Consider the following 19,101-nt stretch of genomic DNA (forward strand, 5'->3'; position numbering starts at 1 on the left):
TATACCGGCTTGAGCTGGGTTTTTGCCCTCCGCAATCAATCCCTGACCCACCCACCCCTCGCTTCCCCCACAAACAAGACCTAGACATTTGATAGTCCGCTGAGAGGGAAAACCCCATAGCCAGCCCACAGCGGACAGAGGCCACGTTAGCTCTGACACCTGCCCACTTGGGCTCCCCTTCTCTCCGCTCAGCCCAGTGGGCCCCACTCCTACCGGATGCTTCCAGATGCCTCTCTGCCTGCTGCTAGGAATCTGCTCACCTCTCCTGAGCCAGTGAAGCAGGCCCAGGGGGTCTGCACGTGATCTCGAATAAGTCCCCTTCCCTCTGAGCCTCTGTCTCCCTGTCTATAAAGTGGGAGCACTGGGCTAGGGTTCAGGGTCCCCCAAGCGCAGGCCACTCTGGGCCAAGTGAGGGATGCACGGTAGACACCGTGACTCACTTGCCTTAGTCCCCTTTCTGTCCTGGCTCCCCGGCAGTCTGACCCTTGTCACCCCCCTGTTCAGCCGAGCACAGAGCTGGCCCCAGGCACAGGGTGATGGGCTGGAGAGGGAGGAGCTCAGATTTATTCAGGTCTCTTGTTGAATTTCTTTTAAGATAACCTCCTATTTAGAGCAAACTGTCTTCTGTATGACATAAAGTGGGTTTGTTTGTTTTTTTTTAATGATAGCATATTTAAATGAAGAGTAATGGATTTGAAGGACAGTTGGTTTCAGTAGAGCAGGTAGGAGCCCAGCTTCTTGGCAGCCCACATTTCTGGGTCCTACCATGGAAATAGGACCAGGAGCCAGGGGGAAGGGGCAGTGGGAAACCCAGGTGTATCTCTGCAGACGGCCTGATGGAGAGCCAGATGAGCAGACAGCACTGGTTTCCAGTAGAAGAGAAGAGCAAGCAGCTCCTCAGGGAGCCCTAACTGTCCCCCCAGAGTTCATTGTCCCAGGGCTGCAAGGCAAATGGAAACTTACTGATGGTTCAAGACCAGGCATGGGAGTCAGACTCCAGGATCCAAGAGGGTCCCTTCCCTCAGTTTATCACACAGTCTACAGCCTCCTGTGACCTTCCTGCCCGGGGCAGTCCTGTAAGATGTCCATGACCCGCTCCAACTCAGGCCCGGAGGCTCAAAGGGACCAGTCACACAGGTGGACAGGTGGGCCGTCTCCTCGGGCTTCACAGCGCATCCGTGACCGTTTCACAGATGAGAACCCTAGGTGAGGCCACAGATGGCCAAGCGCAAGGGAGAGGTTCAGTAGCCCAAACGGCTCAGCCACACAGAGGAAATATACATGGCCGTAAGAGTTGGGAATATGATTTTGAGGAATAATGACACGGGAAAATATAAGATGTTCAAAGTAAGATCTTGAGCAAAAAGACCAAGAGGTAAACTATACACGACATGGTCTCAGTTTTATTTTTGAGACGATACCTTACCAATGTTTTGCAATGGACATGCATTCCCTCATAATTAGGGAAAAAAATGTTAATTTGAAGAAAACAGAAATCATGGTTACCATGTCCTTGGTTACATAGTGATTAAGCAGCAGGGCTGACTACATACCCTCTGACCTAGAGGATGTTGCTTTTCAGGATGAACCTGGGGTCAAAGGAGAAACTTTCCAAGAAAGAGAGACAGAGAGAGAGAAAGAGAGAGAGAGGGAGGGAGGAAAACTTCTTTTTTAAAGGCCCACAAATATTATCTACACTCCCGGCTAACTCCACTGGGCTTTTACGAGATAAAGATGACTCATGAATTTCTGTGAAATATCCAGAGGGTGTTTGGATTTAAATGGCCCCCTCACCGATCTGATCACCACTGAACATGCTCCCATCACCCGGTGCGGCCCGGGGCACCTGGAGGACACACTCTTTGGGGAAGGAGCCTCCTGGGGCCACCGCGGGGGTGAGAGTGTGTGTGCAGCTGGGACCGCGTGGCTGGGAAAGACAGGGCCTGGATGCGAGGTAACAGAGATGGAGGGGACACAAGCTGGTCCTCTGGGAAGCACCAGAGGGGCAGCTGAATCCCCTCTCAAATGCTGCCTCCATGCTGGTCTGCGGCTGGAGGGCCAGCTCTGGAAACAGGCTGGCTGAGGGGTGCCTGGGTGGGTCCGTCAGTTAAGCACCTGCTTTCGGCTCAGGTAGGAAGGAAGAAAAGAAAAGAAAAGAAAAGAAAAGAGGCTGGCCGGGAGGACCTGAGATGGAGGGATGGTGTAGACAGACCCCTCCTGGCGCTGACCTCATTGGCAGGTGGGGGTGAGGCCAAGCAGGGGTCACTGTTCCTGGCCAAGCACCTCTGTTTGATGTCGAAAACCTAGAGCAGTGATGTTGCTAATGAAAACCGGCAGTTTGAGAACACTTACTGTGTGCTCAGGCCCTGTTCTAAGAATTAACTCATTTCATCCCTGGTACCCAGAAGTCTGGCCTCCGCAGCACTCTGGGCCCACTGAGCGGCACCCCTTACTGTATCCTGGACACTGGGCTGAGAGCTGGACACAGCATCTCCCCACAGCACCCCTCTGAGGTGGGCACTGCTACCACCCCCATTTTGCAGACTGGGAAACTGAGGCTTGTAGAGCTGAAGTGGCCGGAACTTGCAAGGGGCAGCATCATATCATCAATAATTCACCCCCAAACACGTGTGTGGGCAGTGTGCCTCCGGTGTGTGCACACCTCACCCACACCCTGGCTGTGACCAAGCAACATGTGTGGGACCCTACCCAGAAGCCCTCGCCGCACACAGCAGGTGTGGGAGGGTCTCAGCCTCAGCACCGCTGACACTTTGGGCCAGATCATTCTTTGCCGTGGGGGTCGTCCTGTGTGTTTCTTGCCGCTGGGTAGCTGGAGCCTGGCCCCCTACAGTGTGACAACTGAGGGTGTCCGCAGACACGGCCGTGTGTCCCCTGGGAGGGAGAATCGCGTCCAGTGGGAACCACTGGGTCAAAGGCTGCACTTCCACTCTGCGCTCGAGGGTTCATGATTTAGCATTGTGGGCGTTAGGGATCATTTCCATGGCTGCAGGTAGTGGAGGTGAAGAGACTCTATTCCGTTGGCTACAAATATTTGAGGCTTTTCACCCCCGCATGAATGGGGTGTGGGAATCCCGGGGTGGCGGGGGGGGGGGTGGGCCAGCAGCCCAACAGCTTCAGAAGGGGCCCTGGGGCCGCGGCCTCTGCCACCCCCACCCCCCACGCGGGCCCCTGCACGCTCCCACCGTCACACCAGCCAGGATGTGGACAAGGGCCTGGGGCCTGAGAGTGAGGGCTGGAGCTGAGGAGAGCTTGGTGGCCGCCTCGGGGCGCTTGCTGTAACATCGGGGCTCTGCATGAGACCCGCCTTCTTTGCGACCCTCGCCTGGCAGCTGAGAGACACCCAAAGGCAGCCTACTCATTTTATCCAAAAGACCCTGACCCCTGATGAACACACACTGGTTTGGGTCCACTTAACACAGGCAGGATTTGGATTCAAACCCGTGGGCTGCCTCGGCCCGCCACTCCGCACTGGATGAACTGCTCGAATTCTCCACAATCAGGGACACAGACCGTCCCCCCTGCTCCCCCACACCACTGGACCTCAGAGCAGCCTCTCCTAACCGGGCAGGGGCCTGAGCCAGAATGTCATTCCCAGAGAGCGGCTGGGGCGCCCTTCCCTGGGCCGACGTCATGGGGGGCGGGGGCAGCGGGGGGAGGCTCGTGCGCGGGGCCCCCCCCGGAAATGGTTGGATTACTTTTAACATCAGAAGATAAGAAATGAACTTGTAGGTTGAACAGAATGTTTTATTATATGATATCATATATGTGTTACCATGTACATATTAATAGCATGTATTTTTTAATATAATTTATCCATCCTTATACCAATTCAGTCGTAACATGCATGATTTAATATTTCTTTTGGAGGAAGAGTCCCTTGAAAGCCAAGGTGCTGGGGGCTCAAGAAGGTCATCAGGGACCCTGCCCTTTGCCCTCTGCTAGCCCTCCCTTGAATGTGTCTTCCTCCAGAACAATGCTGTTACTCTCACCCACAGACCCCCTCTCCTGCTCCTTCCCCACCCACACCTTTCCTACACAGACTGAGCAAGCCCATCGGGCCTCCCTCCCCCTGCTGGGGGCATCCTCCACTCTCCTCAGCCTCACCAGCCTGGCCAGCCTGGCTGAGACGCAGGGGCCCAGAGCGCCGGGTCGGGGGTCCTTGTGCTTGACCTGAATACGCTCTTTTGAGCCTCACCAAAAGGTGGTGCTGTACGGCCCACTTTGTCCTGTTCTGGCCCTTAGGATCTAGAAGTTCCAGCCCAGGCAGCCTGGCTTCCAATTCGGCCTCTTAACCACAGGCCTTCACTGCCTGCTTTCTGGAATTGGCAGGGACTTTGCTGATGTCACTGGGCCTTGGAGCCACCCCTACCCCCAGGCTCTCACTGAGCACTGTTCAGATTCTCCTCTTCTTGGCTCTTGGCGGGTTGGATCCCTTCCTCCTCCCACCTCACGGCCATGTTGTTCTGTGGGGTATGGGCAAGTGGGCTTTTTCACCCTCCTTTCCCCGAATCCTCATGAGATGGAGAGTATTCTGCAGGCTCATTATCTTTAGAGTCTCCTCTTCTGAGACTTGTCAGTTCATAATCTTTTGTCCCAGCCACGTCGCTTTCTCTCAGTGACTTCTCGTTTTCTCCCAGCCCCTCACTCCCCTTTTGTCTTGTTCTTAATGATGTGTGTGTGTGTGTGTGTGAGTGTGTGCGTGCGTGTAACAGAAGTTCCAAATATTTATGTGACCAGATCTGTCAACATTACCCTTCTGTGTTTAAAGAGTTTGGAACCTGCTTCCTGCACCTCTAAGATTAAGTTTCTACTCTGTAGACCACTGAAATCTAGCTCCCTGGGTGAGAATTTCGTCTTCCCAGCCAGGCTGTAAAGTCCGCAAGAGCATCTCCCTCCTCTGTAGAGGGTCTTGGCCAAGAGATGGCAAGGTCTGCTCTGCTTCTCAGAAACACCCTGAATCAGTCCCCTCCTTTGCATCTCCCTCCCCCAGGGCCAAGCCCCGCTCACCTCTCTGGTCTTCACGGGTCTCTCTGCCTCCACCTGGCCCTCTGCCCCAACCTGGAAACCAGAATAGCATTTGAAAACGTCCATCGGGTTTCTGACACCCCTCCCCAGGCTTGCAGCTTCTAGACGCACCTAGAACTAAAATCTCACCCCTGGAACTGTACCCACAAGGCTCTGAAGAGACGCCTCGTTCCGGGGTGCCTCGGGATGGAGCCCAGATAGGGACGGTCAAGAGCTCCCTACCCACTGCCCAGGAAGGCGAGAGCGCCTGCTGTGCCCCTTTCTCACCCGAAAAATGGAATCACAACTGGATCTTGTTCTAGTAAAGGCGGGGGGCGGGGGAGGACTTGCAAAGTCTTCACACAGTCCGTCCCATTTGCACCCATTCTCAGCCAGCCTGGAAGGCAGGACGGGAAGAAGTGTCAGCCCCTCACCCTGTTTACAGCGTAATGTTGCGCCTCAGAGAGGGCAAGCGGTTTCACCACACTCGCCCAGCCAGGGGGCCGGGGCGGGTGCAGCGGTGGGCAGGAGGGAAATACTGACATTCAAACACATTTTGAGCACTTGAGTAGTGAGACGCGAGGAGATAGGCTAAACAGGGACCTCACTGGGGGACCCCGGGTGGGTGAGGGGCTAGGGCTGTAACTGGGGAGCCCAGCGGCTATTAACACTTCAAGCTCACCCACCAAAGTTGTTCATGCACCATACCGTCCAACACCCCGCAGTTGCCTAACCCGGCCCCTGAGTCTGGACGAGGATCCATGGCCCGGTGGTGCAGGGTCAGCCTCCTGGAATGCCCGAGGTCCCCCGCCCGCCGGCCCTGGGACTCCTGCACAGGCGTGTGGGCTGGTCGAGGGGGGCTGTTTGCTGATGGAGCCTGTTAACGGCACTGGAAATGGTCAAAGGTTCACCCAGAGATGAGCCATCTGGTCATCCCAAGGTAAACAATTTACAAGAGACAAATCAAGCCAGCCTGCTGTTTCGGTTTTTCTTTCGACATGTGATGTGCAGTTGCCTTTCCCTCCTGGTGCCAACTGCAGAGACAGAGGCTGTCCCAGGCACCCCGACCCCAGCTCTTGTGTCTCCCTGGAACAGGGGCGGGGTGGGAAAAGTCAGATTTTTTTTTTACAACTTTTCTTGCCCCACCCTTAGGACTGAGTGACTCTATGTCAGATGGCTAACCCACATGGTAAGGAGAGTTGGTTTCCTCCCAAAGGAATAGCTTTATTTTCTAGAACCCAAAGTCTTGAATTTCCAGAATCTTCAGCCTGCAATCCATTTCCCGTTGGAAGAAGACCCCTACTGGTCTCCCCAGGTATTGCAGCCCTGCTCTACCAGCCACTGCAAATGCCCACGCAGAAGAGGGGCTCCATTCTGGATGTTCAGAGTGAAGCCCCTGGATTCCCAGGCATGCAGGATATGTGTGTGGCTTAACAGCCTGAGATAAACAGTTGGTGCTGGAACTGTGATCCTGGAGTTTCCAAAAAGTGTTGCAAAACACTCCAGGCCGACTCTGGAGTTTATGTACTACAAGCTGTTTATCAATTAATTCCTTCTTTGCCAAACATTCTTACTTGGCCTACTGGGAGATGAGTTTGGTGGGAATGCATCTCCAATTTTGTAATGAAAATCACCAGGGAAAGAGGGCTTGCTTTGCAGAGGCTCATGTTACAGAAGATGTGGTGGGAACAGGTGGTTCCCATACGGACGAGGCTAGTACTCAGTTCTGAGCTCATGTAATAAGGGAAGGGACCTCTGGGAACGAGGATGTGGGGGGCTCTGCGGTAATCTGTGAGCTACACGTCCACGGATTCATAGGGAGGGTGAGGAGTGTAAGCCTCGAGGCCAAAAAAAACCTAGTCCAAGTCCAGACTTTGCCTCTTCCTAGCTCTGTGACTTAGACAAGTCACTTATCCTCAGCCTCAGTTTCTCCATCTGTAAAATAGAGATCATTGACGTTGCCTTCTGTGACTTGCTTTACAGTCGCAAGACCGTGCTTTCTTTTTTTTTTTTTCTCTTTGTTAAAAGGAAAAACCAAACTGTAATGTGTAGCTTTGTCTATTGCTTTGCGCCCCAAGGTTAGAGACCTGAGGAAGTGTATCAGCTTTCTGGGGCTGCTGTAGCAAAGTATACCATAAACCAGGTTGCTTAAAGCAACAGAAATGTATCGTCGCACACTTCTGGAAGCTAGATGTCCAAAATCAATCAAGGTGTCAGCAGGGCCATGTCCCCTCTAAAAGTTCTGGGAAAGGGTCCCTCCTCGCCTCTCCCAGCTTCTAGTGGTGGCTGTCAGTCCTCGGTGCCTCTTGGCTGGCAGTTGCCCCTCTCCCATCTCTGCCTGTGGGGGTCACGCGGCCTCATCCCCATGGTCTCTGTCTTCACAAGGTGTTGCCTTCTCGTTATAAGGACACCATCACTGGACTAGGGCCCACCCTAGTGACCTCGTCTTAACTTGATGACATCTGCAAAGACCCTATTTCCGAATAAGATCACATGCACAGGGGCAAGGGGATCGGACTTCGACAGATCTTTTGAGGGATTCAACCTATAACAGGCAGAAAACACGGTTTAATCCAGCAGTTTAAGGAGATTCTGGGTGTGTCAAGGTGGGCCGCAAGCATTGGTGGGTGGGAGAAAAGACGCTAGTTCAGTATAAGGAAGCACAGAAATGTGCTTGCTGATGACTGACAGCTGGAGAAGGAGAGGGCTTTGGGGGATGGGAGGGGACAACACATGAAATTCTCCAGGCAATGAAACTTTAGGATTGGGATTCTTAAATTTACCTTCAAGTGTGCTCCCCCTGGCTTCCCGTTATCCCCAATTCTGTAGACTTTCTCTCTTCCTGATGACACCCATTTTCCTTTTGAGGACTTAGTTCTTGCTCATCTGCTGTAGGTCTGCTGGGCCTGGCCCAGGAGCCCCTCAGTAAGGACAGGCACGAGAACCACACCAGGCGAAGCAGACACAGCCTCCCTGGAAAAGGAAAGCGGGGGCAGGCAGACAGAAGGAGCACACTGAATTTCACTCATCCTGGCTCAGTGGGGCCCTGACCGGAATGTCTGCTGTGAGCCCACGTTGGGTTGTGGAGCTCTTGATTCAGGTCCATTTCCAGGCCCGTGCGCACCCCCAGTGACCTTCCAGGAGACACCCCCCCCCCCCAGCTCAAATCAGCCAGATTCTTTCACATGGGCTCACGACACATAGCTCTAGAGTCCAATCTCCCAGCAGGCTTGTGTCAGCCATACTTAGGAAAAATAAAAGAATCGGAGCAGTGTCCAAGCATACAGGGAAAGGGATACAAGGAAAAAAGACAGCAATTTCAGAAGAGCAGAGATTTTTTAAAAACTAACAGGTCAGCACAAAGGTATCCAGAAGAAATGTTAAAACCCTCAAGAATCCTTAGGGATCGTGGGGGCCATGGTCCTGGATTTCTCACTGGGGTCTCGGGCCTTGGTTTACAGATTAAAGGCGGGTACGCCACTGGAAGTCTAGAAGATGTGAGCATCCGGGGGGCTGACACTGGGGAGCATCCAAATGCCTGGTGCCCGCTGACACAGGACAGTGGTGACTGCTACCTGACACATTGCCCCTCCCCCCCCGGAGCGGGTGGCCCCCCGCTTTTGGCCTGTGCACCACAGCCTCGGCCAAACTGCCTCCCCCGTGGTGAGGCTGGGCCGCTGCCAAGCTGGGCCCTTCCTGAGCACATGCTGTTTTGATTCTGCGCCCCTCAGACTTTATTGGTTGTTCCCGCTAAATGAGGTGAGGTCTGCCCAGCCCAGTGGCAATTCCTGTAAAAGCTGGAGTTTCGATGCCCCAGTGTGGCGCGTTGACAGGGAGGCGCTCCCCGAAGCCTGGGCTGGCTGGAAATGATGCTTCACCCCTTCCAAGGATGGTGATGAGGTCTGAGGGTTCTAAGGGGAGGCAGGGGTCCTGTGGGCGCCAAGAGCCCTGGGCTGGGGGGGTCAGAAATCTGGACTTCTGCCTTTGCTGGGCTAGGTAGGTGTTCTTCTACCCAGATAAAGGGGATAAAGCACTTATCCCACCGCATGGCTGCTGGGCTCCAGCGGGATTCCAGCCTGAAAACCATGAAGCTTTAACTGATGAAAGCATGTACCAGTATTACTGTAGCTATCATGATCTTTGTTATTAAAACCTGAGATCTTCTGTGGGCAGGCAGAATATTAAGATGACCCCAGTGACCACTGATCTTTCTCCTTGGAGTGGGGGTGGAACCTGTGAATACAAGGGGGTATGCCTCCCGTGATTGTGTCACCTTCTGTGGCAGAAGGGAGACTATCCTGGATGGGCCTGACCTGATCAGGTGAGCCCTTAAACAGGACTGGCTCTTCCAGTCCAAAGAGGCTTGAAGTAGGAGAGGGATTCTGTGTGAGGGAGAGTCTCCATTGATGGCTTTGAAGATGGGGGGCCGTGTGGCAAGGACTATGGAGGGCCTCTAGAAGCTGAAAGTGGCTCCACCTGGCAGCTAGGCAGGAAGCAGGGACCTCAGTCCTATAGCCACCTGGAGCCAAATGACCCCCACAGGAGTGATCCTGAAAGTGGATTTGTCCCCAGACCCTCTGGATGAGAACTCAGCCTGATGGATACCTTGAATCAAGCCTTATAATGCCCTCAGGAGAGACCCCAGTCACACCAACTTCTGCCCTCCAGCACTGGGAGCTCATAAATGGGGATTGTGCTGCGCAGCTGGGTTTATAGCAATCTGTTACAGAGCAGCACAAAACCAACATACTCCGTCAAGCAAGCCTTAAAATGGAAGGCTCCCCGTGCACCCAGGGGCTGGAGACGAGGTTCAAATCCTGACCATACACCTCACTGGCTACGTGATGTTGGCCACACCACCTCCCTCACCTCCTCGGAACCTGTGTGCTCCTATGTAAAATGGGGATGGAAAGTAAATGTGTGTGAAGCATCCGAGCAGAGTATGTCGTAAGGACGCGGAGTAAATGCTCAAGAAAGAGGAGCATCGTACGTGTTAACGATTAGACATCAGCTGATAGCTAACAACAGTGCACCTGTGGTCTTCAGAGCCCTGTCCCCCACACAAAGGACATGGGAATGAGCCCTGACCCAGTGTCCTGGGAGTTACAGGACCCTTGGGAAATCAGGACCCTGAAAGTCACAACTTTTGGAGACAGTAGATGGGACTGCATAACATCCTTAGCCGGCAGAGAGCCCAGGTAAATTTCCATCGTCAAGACCCCCTTTGCCCAGGCTTTTCTAAGGACCAATTCTGCCGCTCAGCTTTGGTCTCATTCTGTCTAAAGGAAGCCCGAGCACCTGCACCCCAATGTTTACAGCAGCAATGTCCACAATAGCCAAACTATGGAAAGAGCCCAGATGTCCATCAACAGATGAATGGATAAAGAAGATGTGGTCTATATATACAATGGAATATTACTCAGCCATCAAAAAAGAAAGAAAGAAAGAAAGAAAGAAAGAAAGAAAGAAAGAAAGAAAGAAAGAAAGAAGGAAAGAAGGAAAGGAGGGAAAGAAGGAAGGAAGGAAGGAAGGAAGAAAGAAAAGAAAAAGAAAGAAAAAGAAAGAAAGAAAGAAGAAGAAGAAGAAAAAGAAAGAAAGAAAGAAAGAGAGAGAGAGAGAGAAAGAAAGAAAGAAAGAAAAAGAAAGAAAGAAAGAAAGAAAAAGAAAGAAAGAAAGAAAGAAAGAAAGAAAGAAAGAAAGAAAGAAAGAAAGAAAGAAAGAAAGAAAGAAAAAAAAAGAAAGAAAGAAAGAAATCTTGCCATTTGCAACGACCTGGATGGAACTAGAGAGTATTATGCTAAGCAAAATAAGTAAATCAGAGAAAGACAATTATATGATTTCACTCATATGTGGAATTTAAGAAACAAAACAAGAGGAGCATAGGGGAAGGGAGGGAAAAATAAAACGAGATGAAATCAGAGAGGGAGACAAACCGTAAGAGACTCTTAATCATAGGAAACAAAGCGAGGGTTGCTGGAGGGGAGGTGTCAGAGGGATGGGGTAACTTGGGGGTGGACATTAAGGAGGGCGTGTGATGTGATGAGCACGGGGTGTTATCTGAGACTGATGAATCACTGACCTCTATCTTGGAAACTACTAATACACTATATGATAATTAATTGAATTCAAATTAAAAAATACAAAATAAAAAATTTAAATAAAAATACAAATAAAGGAAGCCAGAGGCCAAGGCCTTATCCTTGGAAGAGGCTGACCCTGGACCCAGGGAGATGGGGGAGGGGTCCAGTCTCCCAGTTCTATCACTGGCACGTGTCCTCGCCAACCCTACTGCATGCCCAAGTTCTCCCAGTCTCGGGAACCCCACAGCCCCCCCGCCTGCCCCTGTGGTTCTCCCCCAACCTCAGAGTGGTCCCAGGTCCTGGCCACCCACCCACACATCCACACGCCCATCAGTCGTCCCGCCTCTCTGTTCCCTCGGACCCCAGTTTGGCAACACCAGGCGGTGGAGACCGCACATCTCAAATTAAACGCCCCTTGACTGCTTCCCCCAGCAAGTCAAATCCACAGCGAGGTGCCATATGACCCCCACTAGGATGGCCCTCTAAGGCACGGACAACAAGCACCAGCGAGGATGTGGAGAGATGGGAGCCTCGGGCCCTTCTGGCCGGGACGGAGCACGGGTGGCCGCTTTGGAAGACAGTTTGGCCCTTCCTCTAGCGGTTCAGCAGAATTACGAGTCGGCGGGGCAATTTTCACTCCTCGACCATGCACCTGGGAGAAATGAAAACACATGTCCACACAAGACCTACACGCGAACGTTCCTAGCAGCGTTATTCTCTGTAGCCAAGAAGCCAAAACTCCCCAAGTATTCATCAGGCGACGAGTGGATCGTGAAACGTGGTGTATCCACACAACAGGATAGCATTCGGCCATATAAAGAAATGAAGCAGTCATATATGTAACACCATAGATGAATCTTGAAAACACGATGCTGAGTGAAAGAAGCCAAACACAGAAGGCCACATAGTATATGATTCCATTTCTATGGAATGTTCAGAATAGGCGAACCCACAGAGACAGAACACAGATGAGTGGTTGCCAGAGGCTGGGGGCAGTGACTGCTCATGGGGATGGGGCTTTTTGGGGGGCAGTGGAAATGTTCTGGAATTAGGTGGTAGCAATGGTGGCACAACTTTGTGAATATGCTTAACTGTACACTTTAAAAGTGTGAGTTTTAGGAGCATCTGGCTGGCTCAGGCGTTAAGCGTCTGCCTTTGGCTCAGGTCGTGATCCCAGGGTCCTGGGATCGAGCCCCGCATCGGGCCCCCTGCTCGGCGGGAAGCCTGCTTCTCCCTCTCCTTCTGCCCCTCCTCCCTGCTCATGTGCACTCTCTCACTCTCTCGAATAAATAAATAAAATCTTTTAAAATAATAATAAAAAAATAAAAGTGTGAATTTTATGGAGTTATATCTCCATTTAAAAAAAAATAGGTTGAAAAAAAGTCTTGCTGCCTTCTCACGAGCTGGATGACCTTGCACAGGTGATGTGGCCCGAGCCCCAAGTTCCCCATCTGTAGAATGGGGCGGTAACAGCACTACCTCGTGGGTCTGCTGAGATGGCCTAAGAAGACACAAGAGAGCAGTGCTCAATGAAGGGATGTTTTAGAATTCGTGTTAGGCTTAGTCACTGGACTAGGTAAATTGGGGGTGGTTTCCCAAGGGTCCGCCTCCTCCAGCAACTCTGCTCCCTAATTCACATGCCAGCCGGCTGATTTTCCTGCTCTTTCCACCGGCTCTAGCTTGGTGCACAACGTTCCTGCCGTTCCCTGCAATACCCTGCGTGTCGTTTGTGGGCAGGTCCGAGCTTGCCCTTGCCTTCGGGCATGCCCCCAGCAGCCCCTCTTCTGAGCCCCTGGCCCTGATCCACCCTCGCCCCGGGGAGCACCATCCTTCATTTCCTGAGCCAGGCTCCGAGCAGCTTGAGGAGAAGGGTCTTGTCCTCTCGTAGTGCGTCCCAAACTTCATGTGTTTATCGCCTTCCCGGCTTCCCCACTTCGCCATACCCGAGTACCACCTGTGTTACAAGTTACTGAATACTTTTCTGTAAATCACCTCGCCTTTCAAAAAGTAAGCATATTTTGAAAGGACAGTTTACCCGTGACCGTAAATGAAGAGCCAGCATCATTTGCCATCAATAAGAACATAAGCAGGAACTGCGAAATGGTCGTATTGAACACAAAGCCATGTCCAGGTGCAGATAGGCCCATTGCCTGCTAAGCCCGTTCTTTCAAGGTAGGGAGATCAGTAGGTCTTAGCGAGGCATTAAAGACGTACTAACAACAAAAAGACTCTCGCTGGCATAATCGGGACTGAGAGATCATTGAAACGGGACTTACATGGTCCGTGAGTCACTGTTATTAATGCCTGCCCCCTGAATCATCTTCCCTCCTCTCCTGCAGCTTGGGACTTAATTTTTTTTTTTTTTAAGATTTTATTTATTTATTTGAGAGAGAGAATGAGAGAGAGAGAGAGAGAGAGCACATGAGAGGGGTGAGGGTCAGAGGGAGAAGCAGACTCCCCGCTGAGCAGGGAGCCCGATGCGGGACTCGATCCCGGGACTCCAGGATCATGACCTGAGCCGAAGGCAGCCGCCCAAACAACTGAGCCACCCAGGCGCCCCAGCTTGGGACTTAAATATCACCTCCTTGTGAGGCTTTTCCTGGCCCCTCGTCTAAGTGGGACCAGCCTGCCCCCCCCCCCCATTTTCCCAATTCCCCATCTCTGTTTTATTTTTCTCTTTAGCATTTCACACCGGCAGATATCCTACTCACTCCATTTTCCCTGTCTCCAGTCTGTCCCTCCAGCTAGCATGCATGCCCTAGCGGACCAGCCCTCCCAGGAGAAGGCCTGGTACCTGAGAGGCACTCGGTAAATACCTGCTGAATGAATGAATGAATGCATGGATGACTGAATGGATCTTGTGCTTCCGGCGACTTCGTACTGTCTTACTGTCTTACGCTAGCTTCGTACCAAATCTTAACCCTTGGGAAGTGACCCAATAAATGATTATTGAGTGTGCAACCCAGTGAGTGAATGAATCAATCAATCAACGAAATTTTGCCTGTGTCATGAAGCTTCCAGTTTTTGAGATAACCCATACTTCTTCATGTGTATACGTTTCCGAAGGCCTTGATTCCTAATTCTTCCTGCAGTCTGTCTCCAGGACCCAAAGAACGGAGCCTTTGCCAAGAAAAGAGGCTGAATTCTTAGGCTTCCGGTTGAGAGCAAATTGTGCTAGTCTCCCAGGAGAAGCAAGTTAGGGACCCCAAGAAATTGTGGGAGCTCAGGGAGCATGGGGGGAGCATCCTCCAGAGACAAACTCCTTCTTGCCCGCCCTGGCCAGCACCCCATGGCACACTGCCACATGGGAGAAGCCAGCCAGACACACAGACACGCTGCTGTTACTAAGTGATCCTAAGTACATCAAGATGGGCGCCCTGACGCCAGCGACTCGGAGTGGATCTGGAAGGAATTGGGGGGTTGTTAAGATCGCCGACTTAAGCCTCTTCTCACAGGAAAAATATTTATTTCACTGAGCTCTGCTTTTTTGGAAAGCTGTGCCTGCAACAGTCTGCATCGATCTAGCAGAGTTTTGACTACTGCTGGGTTTGTCTCTCTCCTGTGTTGGGCTGTGCGTGCGTGTGTGTCTGTGTGAGCGTGTGTGTGTCCATGATTATTAAGCGATCAGCCAGAAGACACAGCCAGGACACTCTGCTCTTTTTCAACTGGAAAAAAATGGACACAAACTGAGTTCGTGGCATGAGACACAAGACATGGATGTTTTATCATCAAAGATGCCTGCTTGCAAAAGGCAGCTGTTTCTTTCTTTCCTTTGTTGTTGTTGGTTTTTTTTTTTTTTTTTTTTAATACGCTCTTTTTTTCCTGGTTTGGGGAAAAAATACAGACCAATGCGAGGTGGAAAGTAAGTACTCCCATCTTTCCTAGGGGCCATGATCGGCCTTTTAGAGCAATTTTTTCCATTGCTTTTCTACTCTTGGAGCCGAGGGGGCCTGGGTTTGAATCCCAGCTCTGACACTTACTGGCTGTGAGACCTGAAGAGCTGTGTTACCACTTGGCACCTCTGTTTTCCCATCTGTAAGACGGAGAAATAATAGACCCACCCCTTTAGGTTGTTGGGAGGAGTAAATGAGAGAAAATATATACAGAGCTTAGCAGCGTTTGTGGCACATAGTAAATGATCCACAAGTGGTACCTATTTTATAGGAGGAATGTATATAATTTTTATACATTATTACACATCTCACTATACCCCAACTGCATTGAGGAATATTACTTTGTTAGTCACGGCTAATTTGACATCCCATTCTTTCATTTGCATTTTAAAAAATTTCACCTACTATTTTCCTAACACTCGTTTTATTAGCTACACTGCTGACTGTTTACTATATGCCAAGCATGGGCTAAGGGCTCTCCATAAAATATTTTAATCACACTTCTGGTGTATACCCAAACTTGAACAGATATTTATGCGCCCATGTTCCCAGCAGCATTACTCACAATAGTCAAAAGGTGGAAGCAACCCAAGTGTCCATCAACGGAGGAACAGATACAAGGTGGTCTCTCCGTACAATGGAATACTGTTCGGCCTTAAAAAGGAAGGGAATTCTGACACAGGCTACAACATGAATGAATCCTGGGGACATGATGCAAAGTAAGGGAGGCCAGTCATAAAAGGACAATTATGATATGAGTCCTATATGAGGTCCCTAGAGCATTCTCTCTCTCCCTCTGCTCCTCCCCCTACTTGAGTGACCGAGCTCTCTCTCTCTCTCTCAAATAAATAAATAAATAAATCTTGAAAGGAAGGAAGAAAGAAAGGAAAGAAAGAAAGAAATGGTGGGAGCCAGGGCTTGGTGGCGGGGGATTGAGGAATTAGTGTTTAATGGGGACAGAGTTTCAGTTGGGGGAAATGAAAAAGTTCTGGAGGTGGATGGTGGTGATGGCTGCCCAGCAATGGGAATGTGCTTAATGCCACTGAACCATAGTCTTAAAAATGGTTAAGGTGGTAAATTTTATGTTATGTATATTTTACCAGAACAGAAAAGTCTTAATCAATCTTCCTAACATCCTGTAAGGTAGATGTTTTTATTCACCACCTCCCCCCATTCTTCAAAAGATAATGAAAGGAAGGCTCAGAGAGGTTAAACACATTCCTAGAGTTACACAGCTTATAAGCAGTAGAGCCAGGCCTAGGTGCCAGGTCTTATTCTTCAGGCCCATGTTATGCTGTAAGAATTCTGTGGACACAGGAGTTGGAGGAACCAACCCAACTCAAGGTGACAGGCAGTTAGCAGTGCCTGACTGGCCCTCGAGGTTCAGAGTTCAGTTCTAAATATATTCTCTGACCTTCTTGTGGGTTCTAACTTTGGCCGAACAAGTTCTTCCAGCCTAATCGGTGACGTGAGTGCACTGTTTTGAAGATCAAGCCTCTTTCCTGGTACGAAAGTAATAAAATAATGCAGATTTGTTTGGAGAAGCCACCCTGCCTCCTGTCAGTGACCCTCCAAGGGTGACCTGGGACTTGCTGACAGTGGGGACACGTCAGAGCCTGAGTCTGAATTTCTCCTCCTGAATGAACCAGAAACAGAGCCTCAGGAAACAGCGAGGCAAAAAAAAAAAAAAATCTCACCAGAACCAACCTTAAAGTTTTCCTGAAGTTATTAATTAAGAACAAAATGAGACTCTTTGGCTAGTCTCCAGCCCCAGGAGGAATTTGCAGGGGCTGAGTCTCCACTTCTCTGGGAGGTATTGGGGTGCCTGACTGGTCCATGACCCCTTCTCGGACACCTGGCCTCTACTGAGGTGGAATAGACGTGTGACCCTTGTGGTCTGGCCACTGCTATCCGAACAAGCCTTGGACACTGGACCCTGGAGAGACCATTCACTCACTGGCCAAAAACATAAGACTTCTGGTGCCTGGCCCAAAAGGATGAACCTGGACATCAGATTCCCTCCTGCAGGAAGGTGAACCAAGAGACATCGGAGAGCATTCCAGGGGGCACCTGGGTGGCTCAGTTGGTTAAGCGACTGCCTTCGGCTCAGGTCATGATCCTGGAGTCCCAGGATCGAGTCCCACATCGGGATCCCTGCTCAGCAGGGAGTCTGCTTCTCTCTCTGACCCTCTTCCCTCTTGTGCTCTCTATCTCTCATTCTCTCTCTCTCAAATAAATAAATAAAATCTTTAAAAAAAAAAAAAAGAAGAAGAGCATTCCAGTTGGTGCAGATACTCGAGCTGAAAGGTCATGGATATTTGGGGTGAGGGTGGACGTTCTGGGGGCATAAGCACACAGATATATGTAGAAAAGGGGTAGGCACTGTGGCACTCTGGCTCCCAGTCAAAATGTTGAGTGGCTGGATCAAACTTTATCTGAAACCCACCCTACCGCTGACTTTTCCATTACATGAGGCAAGAAAATCTTTCTTCAAATTACTTTTGTTAGGTTTACTGGGGTTTTCTAAATTTTTATTTATTTTTTTTTTATGACCAAAAGGAACATCTCTATTACCTCCCAATGTGTCCCATTTTTACCTGAAATTGTCAGAGTAGATTTATGACATAGAACCCAACAGACCACACCAAAGCAGAACCAGGCAGGCAGAAGGCCTTCGGCAGAGTTTAGGATTCAAAGCAGTGTCCCTGCACGTCCCAAGTGATGAGTTCCCCTTCTCTGGCCTGAAAAACTTGGAGGAAGGGCCAGGAGGTTAGAATTTTGCTGCAGGGACATGCTGTCCTCACTACGACCCCTTCTCAGTCTCAGAACTACTGTATTCAGAATCTCTCTGATGGTCCTGGACAAAGGGTGAAGCCGGGAACTCCTGAGGCTGAGGGCAGGTCAGGGGCCTGGGAGAGAAGGGGCAGCCTGGGGCTGGGGCAGAAATATGTCTTCCGTTTCACTTGGGCCCCCCCAGCACAGCTGTTGTCCACAGTGAAGTTAGCCAACAGTAGGGACAAGTAGATCCAGGGCTAAAGGCACTGCTGGGGATAAGCTGAGTCTCGTCGAGGCAAAGGGGCTTAGCAGTGAGTTGTGGCCCTGGGATCTGCACCGGGGTCTGATGGCTCCGAGTGTGGCACCATTTCCAATTCACCGCAGCAAAGCTCTGGCGACTGCAGGCTTTGGCTGTGGCCACACTTGCCGGCGCATTTTCCCTCCAGCTGGTTCTGCAATCAGCAGCCCCTCCAGAGCCTCCCTCGGGGGTTCCTAGGAGCTGACTGCTGATGAGGAAGAGGATTAGCCACGAACTTGACTCCCCTCCGGCCTCTGCCAGACCCACCGGAGGCGTGGGTGTGTCCAGCCTACCTGGGAGCATCTGCTTTTGTCGTCAGACAGGCTGCCTTGATGAGGACCAGACCCCGCGAACAAGGGGAAAGCCAGAGAAATTAAAATTAAATTTCCGAAAGGAAAGAAGCAATCATAATTGGGGCCCCATCTGTGAAACTGGGCGCTTCTCGAGGACCAGGCAGGCACTGGGCTGGCTTTAAGCCCAGGTAAGGGACGTCACAGGTGCTGCCATAATCACGGCAGCCCCCACCTGGGGGAACGGCTTAGGCATCGGGGCCTCCATCCAGAGTCCACCCAGGATCCCCCTCTCAGATGCCCTGCCACTTCCTCCATTCGGTTCCTACTGGTTTTCTTGGGCCCCCAGAGGGGTCAGCGGCACCGGGACCCAGTACGGATTAGAGTCCTGGCCCCCCCTGTACACTGGCTGTGTGACATGGGGGGATGTCAGTTCCTTATTTGAGCCTCAGTTTTCTCACCTGTACATCGGGGGGCTTGTTGTAGCCCAGAAGTTTTAGACTGTGGACTGCACCTGGCTGTGGGCCATGAGCTCAACAGAGGGAGTCATGACAGGCATTTATTTCTGCTACCAGCCTCCATGGTGACATTCTCCCAAGTGCACACCCCATCCTTTCTGGGAATGATCCGAGGGCAGGGATGGCACGTGCGTCTCCGTTTCTACCCAGCACCTTGCACGATGCTGCTGCGGGGAACGATGTGCTTAATGGTTCGCCAATGACTCGCATACTCTGTTCTGT

General features: G+C 51.2%; 1 protein-coding gene across 2 annotated transcripts in view; it reads right to left on the reverse strand.

The window, feature by feature from the left end:
• RIPOR3 (RIPOR family member 3) overlaps window positions 1-19,101 on the reverse strand; it is a 72,978-nt gene that overhangs the window by 34,798 nt on the left and 19,079 nt on the right. The window contains exons 2-3 of one of the 2 annotated variants that reach the window (XM_027623374.2): window positions 5,314-5,422; window positions 5,029-5,079 (exon numbers count right to left, since the gene is read on the reverse strand). The exons of the other annotated variant lie outside the window; for it this stretch is intronic. The gene's annotated coding sequence lies outside the window, so the exon portion shown is untranslated. The remainder of the gene's footprint in view (window positions 1-5,028; window positions 5,080-5,313; window positions 5,423-19,101) is intronic. 2 annotated transcript variants of the gene reach the window in all.

Source organism: Zalophus californianus, chromosome 8, assembly GCF_009762305.2.
Source record: "Zalophus californianus isolate mZalCal1 chromosome 8, mZalCal1.pri.v2, whole genome shotgun sequence".
In the NCBI taxonomy this organism is placed as follows: domain Eukaryota; kingdom Metazoa; phylum Chordata; class Mammalia; order Carnivora; family Otariidae; genus Zalophus; species Zalophus californianus.